The sequence below is a fragment of the Solanum dulcamara genome, chromosome 8 (assembly GCF_947179165.1).
Source record: "Solanum dulcamara chromosome 8, daSolDulc1.2, whole genome shotgun sequence".
Lineage (NCBI taxonomy): Eukaryota > Viridiplantae > Streptophyta > Magnoliopsida > Solanales > Solanaceae > Solanum > Solanum dulcamara.
In genome coordinates this window covers 5,331,230-5,341,166 of record NC_077244.1, presented here as the reverse complement: position 1 = coordinate 5,341,166, position 9,937 = coordinate 5,331,230, and positions in this window count along the sequence as shown.

Below are 9,937 nucleotides of genomic sequence, written 5' to 3'. Positions count from 1 at the left end.
ATTTTATCTTAATAGAAACATACTCTGAGATTTGAAATTTGGAGTTTTAATAATTGGTTGAGACCCGTACCTATCATGGGATGCTTACATGGGAAGAAAGAGGTCCCTAGTAACTAGCCGGTGTGACTATGATATTTTAGTAGTATTGGTAGTGTAAGCTTCACTGGAGTATTGTAGAGAGTATGAGAAAGTTGATAAATTGAGTGTGTCTACTATTGTTATTAGACCAGGCGAGCTGATTGTGGAGTCAAGCGAATGGGAATGTGTGTTATCGACACTATAGAAGGAATATCTTGTGATATTCGACTTCGATTTCGTATATTCTTGTGTGACCACCTACCTTGTTTCAGACAGGGTTTAGTGTATAATTCTCTGTCTATGATTCAAGAAGTGTTTTCACTTCCATGTATGGATTCCTAGTGGTGGATCGAATGTACCAATCCATGACCTTTTGGGTAGGGTAAGATTTTGATGCAAGTTTGGTTATTTTAGATGTGGCGGATTTGGTTTTGCCTTGTGGTAGTTGAAGGTTTTCAGAAATTCTACAAGTGTCATCTTGCTTAAGAGAACTTATAGAAGAGCTACCTTATATATTGCAGTTTCTCGACAGTCTTTGTTTTTACCTGGTTATTGAGAACATGTTCAGCTAGGTGTGATTTGATACTTGTAGGACCATTAGGCCTAGTTCTTTCATTTGGGAATTGACTATAATTACAACTACTGTTCCATGATTTTCAGCGGCGTTATTAGAGGTTTTGTATGCTTAGAGTTACTGTTCATCAGGTGGTTACTTGATTATCTCCTTCTTTGGATCAAATTAGTTGGGTTCTCCCTTGATGAGTATGCATTGTCGAAAGATCAAGGGTTTGCCACTAAAGCTCGTGGAAGGATTAGGTTAAGAAAAAGGAAATTTAACTAAGATTAGTGATGGGTGTGTGCATTATGCATGTTTGGTGGTTGGTTCTATATTCACTTTGGGATTTAGTAGGTAGTAGGTAAGAATCTTCTCATGGTTATGTGAGAAAAGGGTTCATTCCGATGGTTGTGTTGTGATTTAGGGAGTTTCGGTTCAGGTTAGTTTCATGGACTAGTCTGTGGCTTGGTAATCACTCCTGGGTTGTAGATGTTCAATTTTGATTCCGAAGTTCAGTTTTGATAGTTGATCCTGATGATATGTTCTAAGAATGGGTTTAATTAGAAAATACAAATAACAAACTTGGAGGTTATGCCTCGGGCTCTTGGTAGCATCGAGTACCCTTGTTTCTTTAACTTTATGTTCGAGGATGAACATGGGTTTTAGTAGTGGATGATGTAATGACCCTGAAGGTCATTTTTGATATTTTCGACAAAATTATGATTTTATCCCTCCCGTTGATTTCCTCAAGTCACTTTTAGTTGGGTTTGAAAGTTGGTTTTTCAAAATCTTGTGAAAAGTTGAGGTTTTGCTTGAGAAATGGGTTTAAAGGCTTAAGTTGTCAAATTTTGAGTTTTGAAGTCATTTGGAGTTCTGAGTCTCGAAATGAAATTCTGTCAATTCCATCAGTTCCAAAATGTGGAAATTGATCTAGGAGAGTTGTCGGAATCAAATTTGGAGTTGAAACATGGAATTTAGGTTTGAAGTTGGAAATTGAGTTAAATTTTCATCCAAGTTTGACTTTGGTCAACAATTGAGGTTCCGACAGATTGTGGTTGGGATGTCAGGAGTACCCGACTCCCGAAAGAGGCCTCGACTAATATCTGTCGGAAAAGACCTCGGCCACCGGAAGACACCTCGACAAATCACCTCAATCGGTAGAAACCTCGGTCCTAATATCCAGTACCTCACTCATATCATTCCGCAGTCATCACAGATATAAGATATGCACAAGTAATGAGTGAAACAGGATAAATATTAACATAAGATGTCATATATTCCACAATGACACAATAGACCAATGCCTCTTAATTCACAAAACTTAGACAATTACCCCTATTCGGATTCCACTATCACACTTCAACTCATATAATGCAATTCAATCTAATGACCCAACACACCCTAGTCCCCTCACATAGGAAAATACAAGGTCCAACATGCTTAATAAAGGTTAGAATTTCACTTGCCTTAGCAAAATAAAAGTCACGAACAATTCGAAATCACCGCTTTTACTCTTCGATGATACTCCAAATCACCACAATCTAATCAAATATAGACTCACAATCACATTTTGAATCTATTGACACTAAAATCAAGAAATTTGGGTGAAAGGGGTAAAATAGTCAAAAATCTCATATCAGAAAACAATCCCGAAATCTGTATTTTTAGATGAAAATGTTCCTCAAGTAATTAGGAACCCACTGGTGAAATCCGTTTCAAAAACGAGGTCAAAATGAGTTCAAAATCTCCATTTCTCTTTCAAAAAATCATGTTCAAGAAAACCCAAATTCTCCAACTTGAAATCCACAATTTGAAGTTAAAATACGAAATTATTCAATGGAAATCAGGGAAAAGTGTTAGAAATACATTACCCAATAGTTTTTTCGTGAAAAATTTCAAAGTAATTGCCTAAAACGAGCTTGGGAATGTTGAAAATGGTGAAAATACCATAAACCTCGCCTAAACCCTCTCATATGTCATTTAAGCGACTGGAAATTCGCATTAGCGGAGGTTCGTTTTCGAGAATCTAGTTCACTTTTGCGAACCCCTTCTAAGTGATTCCCTTCACTAAGGCGGAGGTTCTCTTTTGAGAACCTCGTTCGCTTAAGCGGTCCATGCACCAGCACCAAAAAAAGACTGAATACAACACCAGAAAATCTACAACTTATATTTTCACTAAAAGAGCCGTAAATCCCTCATACGAAGCGAAATGACCCGATTCTTTTTTCTAAATGTCTTAAATAATGATATGGACCTTCTCCTTCAATCGAAACTCAGTTTTTGAACTCGTTTGCCTAGAAAAATATCATTTCTGCTCGATAAACAATTATTTCTTATTTTGCGATAAAAGTCCAATCTCGGCTTAGCGAAAATGCAACAAACTTTGCAGATAAGTCCTATAACTCATGCTCAAAATTTTAGAAGTTTCCGAATAATTTTTTGATCTTTAAAACTAATAATGAACCTTTTAGTTGCCACAATTTGCTGAAACAGCGCCAACGCACCCAAGAAGCTTAAAAACTCACACGGAACTTTCCGAACATAAACAAAATATGCTACTAGCTTGGAAATGATATTTCAAACTCAATGGAACCGACGGAATTTAAATTCGAGATCTTCTTGATCCAGAACTCAAAAAGTCGCAGCTAAACCAACTTAGGCTTCCAAAATACCAAAACGAGCTCGGTACTTTCAAAAATTACAATGAAGTTCTTTCTAGCATTAAAATCACCTCCAGAAACCATTGGAACAATCAGAAATTCAATTTCAGCACCCGATCCTCAATTGTTGACCAAAGTCAATCTTGGATGAAAATTTAACTCAATTTCCAACTTCGAACCTAAATTCCACGTTTCAACTCCAAATCTGATTCCGACAACTCTCCTTGATCAATTTCCACATTTCGGAACTGATGGAACCGACGAAATTCAATTTCGAGACTCGAAACTCAAAATTTGACAACTTAAGCCTTTAAAACCCATTTCTCAAGCAAAACCTCAACTTTTCACAAGATTTCCAAAAACCAACTTTCAAACCCAACTAAAAGTGACTTGGGGAAACCAACGGGAGGGGTAAAATGGTAAATTTTGTTGAAAATGTCAAAAATGACCTTTAGGGTCATTACCATTTTAAAGTTCTTTGGTATTTATGGTAAATTGATAATCATATTTTTCAACTTTCACTTACATATATTCATATAATCACTACAGAAAAGTGGGAAAATTGACTTTTGAGGTCGGCATTCCCAAAAAAATTAACCAAAAATGAACTTTCTAGCCGAGATCGGAAAAATGGTTTTTCAATACGGACCTCTGTCGATCGGTTTTAATTTTAAATCCAAATATGACCAATTTAGTTTTATTGTATTTTCTTAACTTCCATAGGTCGGTTTAAAATAATTATTTCTTATTATTTTCAACATTTTCATCCTCAAAAAGTCGGTTATATAATAAATATTAAATTTATATTATATTAATATCGACCTCAAAAGTCAATATTATTTAACTATATTTTTATTCTATTTTTCTGATTTCTAGGAAAAATAATATATTGAAAATATAATATATCGACCATCGAACATCGGTTTAATTTTTTTTTGAGAATTCGGCCTCCGAAAGTTAGTATTATTTTATTTTTTGAGATTTCGACCTTAGGAGTCGATATTATTTAATTTTCGTATATTTTTTATTTTATGAGATTCTGACCTTTAGTGGTCGGTATTATTTAATTTTTAATTTTTAATTTTTCTAAGATTTCAAACTCCAAAAGTTGACATTATTTAATTTTCTCAGATTCCGATCTCCAAAGTCGATATTATTTAGTTTATTTTATTTTATTTTTCATAGATTCCAACCTTAGGAGGTCGATATTATTTAATTTTCATTTTTATTATTTTTTGAGATTCCAACCTCTAAAAGTAGGCATTACATAATTTTCATTTTTAAAATTTTTGAGATTCCGAGCTTTGGAGGTAAGTTGTACATCAATTTTTTGCAATAAATTGGCAGCAAATTTCTGCAATTTGTATTACCCATCTGCATATTCAATACAATAATATACCTATTCTACCAAACCATCTCAAAGAGCTGCCAACACAATATATGTCTACATTGAAGTAACACTACTTTAAAATAAATTTAAACTCATTCAAATTAAACATAAAATCATTCAAATTGAACTAAATTTCGATCAAACAATTTTTTGACTCGATTTGTAATACTACTCAATGAGTATAACCTCATAAAATCAATGTATTTCATACATCTCCGATGAATTATCGTTTACCATATGCCTACGACATGATTACTACATGAGACATCCATTGAAGTTTGAGTGTACATACCTCGATAGAACTTATTTTGTACAATACTTCATGAGCATATATGTATTATCTCCTAAAATAAATGAATGTTTGGTGTTCTATTATCTATTTCATTAAACGAGATAAGACATTCAAGGTTCAGAGATAACTAGTATATATAAACTTGATTTGTTATGACATTTCTACATGTTATCACCTTACATTTCATACTCAAAATGGATTATCAATTAGCTCTTGACCACTAAATCATTAAACGATACATAAGTTCATGGTCTGACGACAAACTGATAGAATTTGTTATTGTCACGACCCAATTTCTCAAGTTATGATGGCACCTACTACATCCTACCAGTAGGTAAGCCTAAACCATAACCCGTAGCCAGAGAAAATGGGCTATCACACGGCAGTGAAGAATACGTAAGATAACAATAATAATAACAATAATAGGAAAGAGAAAGAGTGTAACACCCCAGATTTTTTTTTGCCAAAACTCAAGCCATTCTTCATGTGCGTGTAGGATCGAACTCGGTGACTCCTAGTTGTATATATGAGTTAGGATCAATTCCTAAGTATTTGAAGTGTATTAGATGTAATTTAGGGTCATAAGGTATCCCTAGAACAAAGTCTAGTCCAAAGAATTCATTTCGCCTAAGTTTCTGAATGAGTTCGTATAAGGGTAAACTTCAAACGACCATAACTCCTAGAATACAATGAATTGGGTGGCCCATGACCTATTAAATTAAAGGTCTTTGAATCTTTTTTCCAACTCTACTAAGATTGCATTTTTCCGAGTTCGAAGTCAAAATTTATAATTGGTCGAACAGAGAGGTCCGCGATAGGTCCGCGTCACGGACCTAAAGCGAACTTTGACAAATTTTTCAGATTTCACTTTTTTGACGAACAAAAAGGTGCGCGACACGTCCGCGTCGTGGACTTGTCCAGTTTTCTAGATTTTAGAGGGGTATTTAGGGAAAATTACCTAATACCTATTTATAATACTTGGACGCATTTTGGACCATATTTTTCAGTCTTTTGCCTCTCCAAAGAACCCTAATCTTCATCCCTTTTCTCTCTCAAATTATCTCCAACAAGATTTGCCCTCAAAACTCAAGGATTCAAGCTTTCCATTGAAGACCTAACATAAAGGTTTCTTCAACATCTACTCTAAGGTATGTAAGGCTAACCTAAAATATGGATTGAGTTCTTCCATATGTCCATTGATGTGTTGGATAGGAGTTGTGAAGAATTTGAACCTTCTAGGAAGATTTTCCTTGAAATTTACCTAAACCCTAGAATATTGTCGTATGCTAGAAATTGATGGATGATTTTAATGACTTGAGTTACTAAATAGTTATCTTTCATATTATTGACTACAAATGGATCTTTGCATATAAATTAATATGTATTGATGGTATTCTTGAGTTGAGTTTTGTTGAGAGTATGGATTCATGTTTCCTTCACATGAACCCAAGATGAGATTTCTTTTTTGGTCATAATTTATCTTGAGTTTGAGATTGATGGTTTGGGTATATGTGTTGATTGGAATGAGAAGAATGAATTGGAATAGTTATGAATGTGAATGGCATAAAAAGAATTAAAATATTGGTAGAGCTAGAATGTCACTTTTGTTTCTATAAATGGATGTAGAATTAAATAAGGATTTTGGAGTTGATGTTTGATGATGATGTTTGATGATGATGTAAATGATGATATTTGATGATGATGCGATGATGATGTTTGATGATGATGTGAATGATGATACTTGATGATGATGTGAATGATGATGCTATGTTGATGAGGATGTTGTGTGATGAAGTAGATTGGAGTCTAATGTAATTATGTGATATATGATTTGCATAATTTGATTGATTGGAGTCTTATGAGCATTTTGAAAATAAATGATCTCTTCAGAAGGAGTTTTAAATAAATGATTGTGAGCATTTTTACACAAACTATTTATACGCTATTTTGAGTTTTAAAGAATGATTATTTCCATCTATGATTTTAAAAAAGAGTTTAAGCATGAGTTGAGTTTGAGAAGTCTTTTAATTATTTTTGAACATGAGTATTTTGAGTATAAATGAGTTGAGAATTTTTACTTTAAAAATGCTGATTTTTGAGATTGAGTTGAGATTGTATAAATTTTAAAGAGAAGAGTTTGATGATTTGAGATGAGTCGATTTGAAAGAAGGTCCAAGGAGGCCAGATTTGATTGAGTTTTGAAAAGAGTCCAATGAGACTAAATGAGTTAATTTGAAAAGAGTCCAATGAGACTAAATGAGTATTTTGAGTATTTTACTCACTTGATAGATATGAGCATATTGACTCTTGGGAGGAGTATCGAGCACCGAATTGGGTAAGAGTATAGTCCCTACTCGAACCAATAAACTATGTCGCCAAATATAAGAGGGGATTGAACCGTTAAAGTTGGATGTTTCCTATTTTATTATCCTGACATGATAGGACTTGATTGGTTATGGATCCATGATTGGTTGATCGTTCATACCCTGGCAAAGTATGGACGGACGTGGCAACAACGTCGGATTGTTGTACTATCACTCGCTCATATGGTGATAGTTGTCGATTAGAGAAACTCCTAATTGAATGGATGGTGCTTGATATGATTGGTTTGATGGTGATTGTAGATGATTGAGTTGAATTGTAAAACATTGCGTAATTTAATTTTCATATTTATGGAGTTGAGTCCTTTGAGTTGATTATTGAGTTGATGGTATATGATTGGATCGGATTAGACGATATGTGATTGGATTGGATTAGATGAATTGTGATTGGATTGAATAGAATGGTATGTGACTAGATTGGATTTGATTATTGAGTTCAATGTTGAGTTGATTGTATATAATCGGATTGGGTTAGATGAATTGTGATTAGATTGGATTGGATTGGATTGTACATGATTGAAAGGGATCGAATTATAAATGATTTGATTGGACTGTATTATACATAATTGGATTGTATTGTATGGTATATGATTGGTCTCTGTCTAAACTATATTCTTACTTTAGACTTATGACGCCTTATTTGAGTCTCTCTTATCTTTCTGATTTGAGATATTTGGACCGATGTTATTCTTCCTTGAGGTATGTTCCATTCTGCCATATTACTTACTCATACATTCCATGTACTGACGTCCATTTGGACCTGGATCATTTCATGTTGCAGAGACAAGTTTAAGAGATCGTCAATAGGAGTATCATTGGGGATCTATTCGCACTCAGCGTATTGGTGAGTCCTCCCCTACATTCGGAGGACACCGCTTATGTATTCTTGCATCGAGTTAGCCCTTTTTATTTTGATTTAAGGTAGCCATGGACATGTCATTGGCACCAATTCGATAGTATCAATAGAGGCTTCATAGACTATATAGTGATGGATCGATCGAGTATTTCTTTCCTTGAATTATTCTTGTCAAACTATTTTTAAATGACAAATATTGGAGTTGAATTATTGGCCCATGGCCTTTATTCTTTGAGTTAGATTGATGATTTGAGTTGCCCACTGGCTATTCTCCTTATTTTAAGTCTTCCGCTGATTGAATAGATGAACGGATGTCTGATTAGGCTATATGGTTTTCTTGGGAGCCAGAAATGGTTTTTGAGTGCCGGTTACGTCTAGGTTACCCTCTCAAGGCGTGACAAAGAGTCAAATCAATACAAAAAATAAACCCCCAAGACTTGGTATCAGTCGGCAGTTGAGATTCTAGTTAGAACAAGAGTACATGCTTATACAAATAAAGAGATAAGTACAGATTGTCTCTAAAACAAAATAAATACTAGCCCTATCTAGTATGGAGGGAGATAGGCAACTCTAAATGCCAGGAGCTCACCTAGTCTCTATATCCCAAGAGCTTCTCCTCATGAGATCCAAATCAGCAATAAGAAGTTGTACTATGATATGTAGGGTACAGAAGTGTAATATGAGTACCAACAAATAGCACTCATTACGCATAGGCAAACTGAGCTCTAAGGATAAAAATAAGCATAATAGGCATGTAAGACAAGAGCATATATCACAAGTAACAGAAACCACAGGAAACTCATAATAAGAAACAAAATGGAAGCACTGAAAGAGAGTAAAGAAAGCATGTAAAAGAAGTAAAGAATGAACCTGGATGTGCTAGCCCATCAACCTATACACGACAAGCCCTACTAAGGGAGACAACTAGCCAGAACCATACCAGCAGAAATAATCACAAAAGCACATAAATGCTAATAAGGCTATTCAAAACATGACCTGCATAAAAAGAGTCAAATAAGAGAAACAGGGGTACTACCCGCCTTCAAACAAAATAACCACCCTTCGCACTGCCACAAGTACACAAATAGCCAAGCAAAATCATACTGAGCCCCATATGCCCCGCAGGTTCATGATCACAAACTAAAACATGTACGGCCTTCATAAGATCAACAAGTCCACACTCAATTATTCTGGTGATAGGCAATGCATATGAATGAGAGTAATGCAATAAAAATCAGTAGTGTCATAGTACCAAGATATATATACCTACCCCTCAGTCCTGGCCAGTGAGGTAGAAACCATGTAGTACCTCCCTCTTCCTGTTCAGTGGGTCACACTATGGGTGTCCATTAGTCGGTTCGGTTCGGTTTTATGTATTATTGGTTCGATTTATTGAATTTTGGTTTTTAAATACGCTAAAATAATAACAAACTAATAAGATATTCTTTATCGGTTTTTGGTTTGTCAATTTTTGGTCAGTTACGGTTTGGTTTTTGGTTTACCCGATAAGAAAATGGTCATAAAATAAATATATGACTTCTCACTTCTCTAACAATTTGGCGCGATGCAGTGAAATAAGCAAATCAACTGTAAATTCTTTGATATAGTGAAACAAGAAAGATAATGAGAATACATCAATAAGAGCAGATGTAGTACGAAGTCTACATCAATTAAATGTTACATCCAAAACATAATATGGAATTTTTTATGTTAATCAAATTACA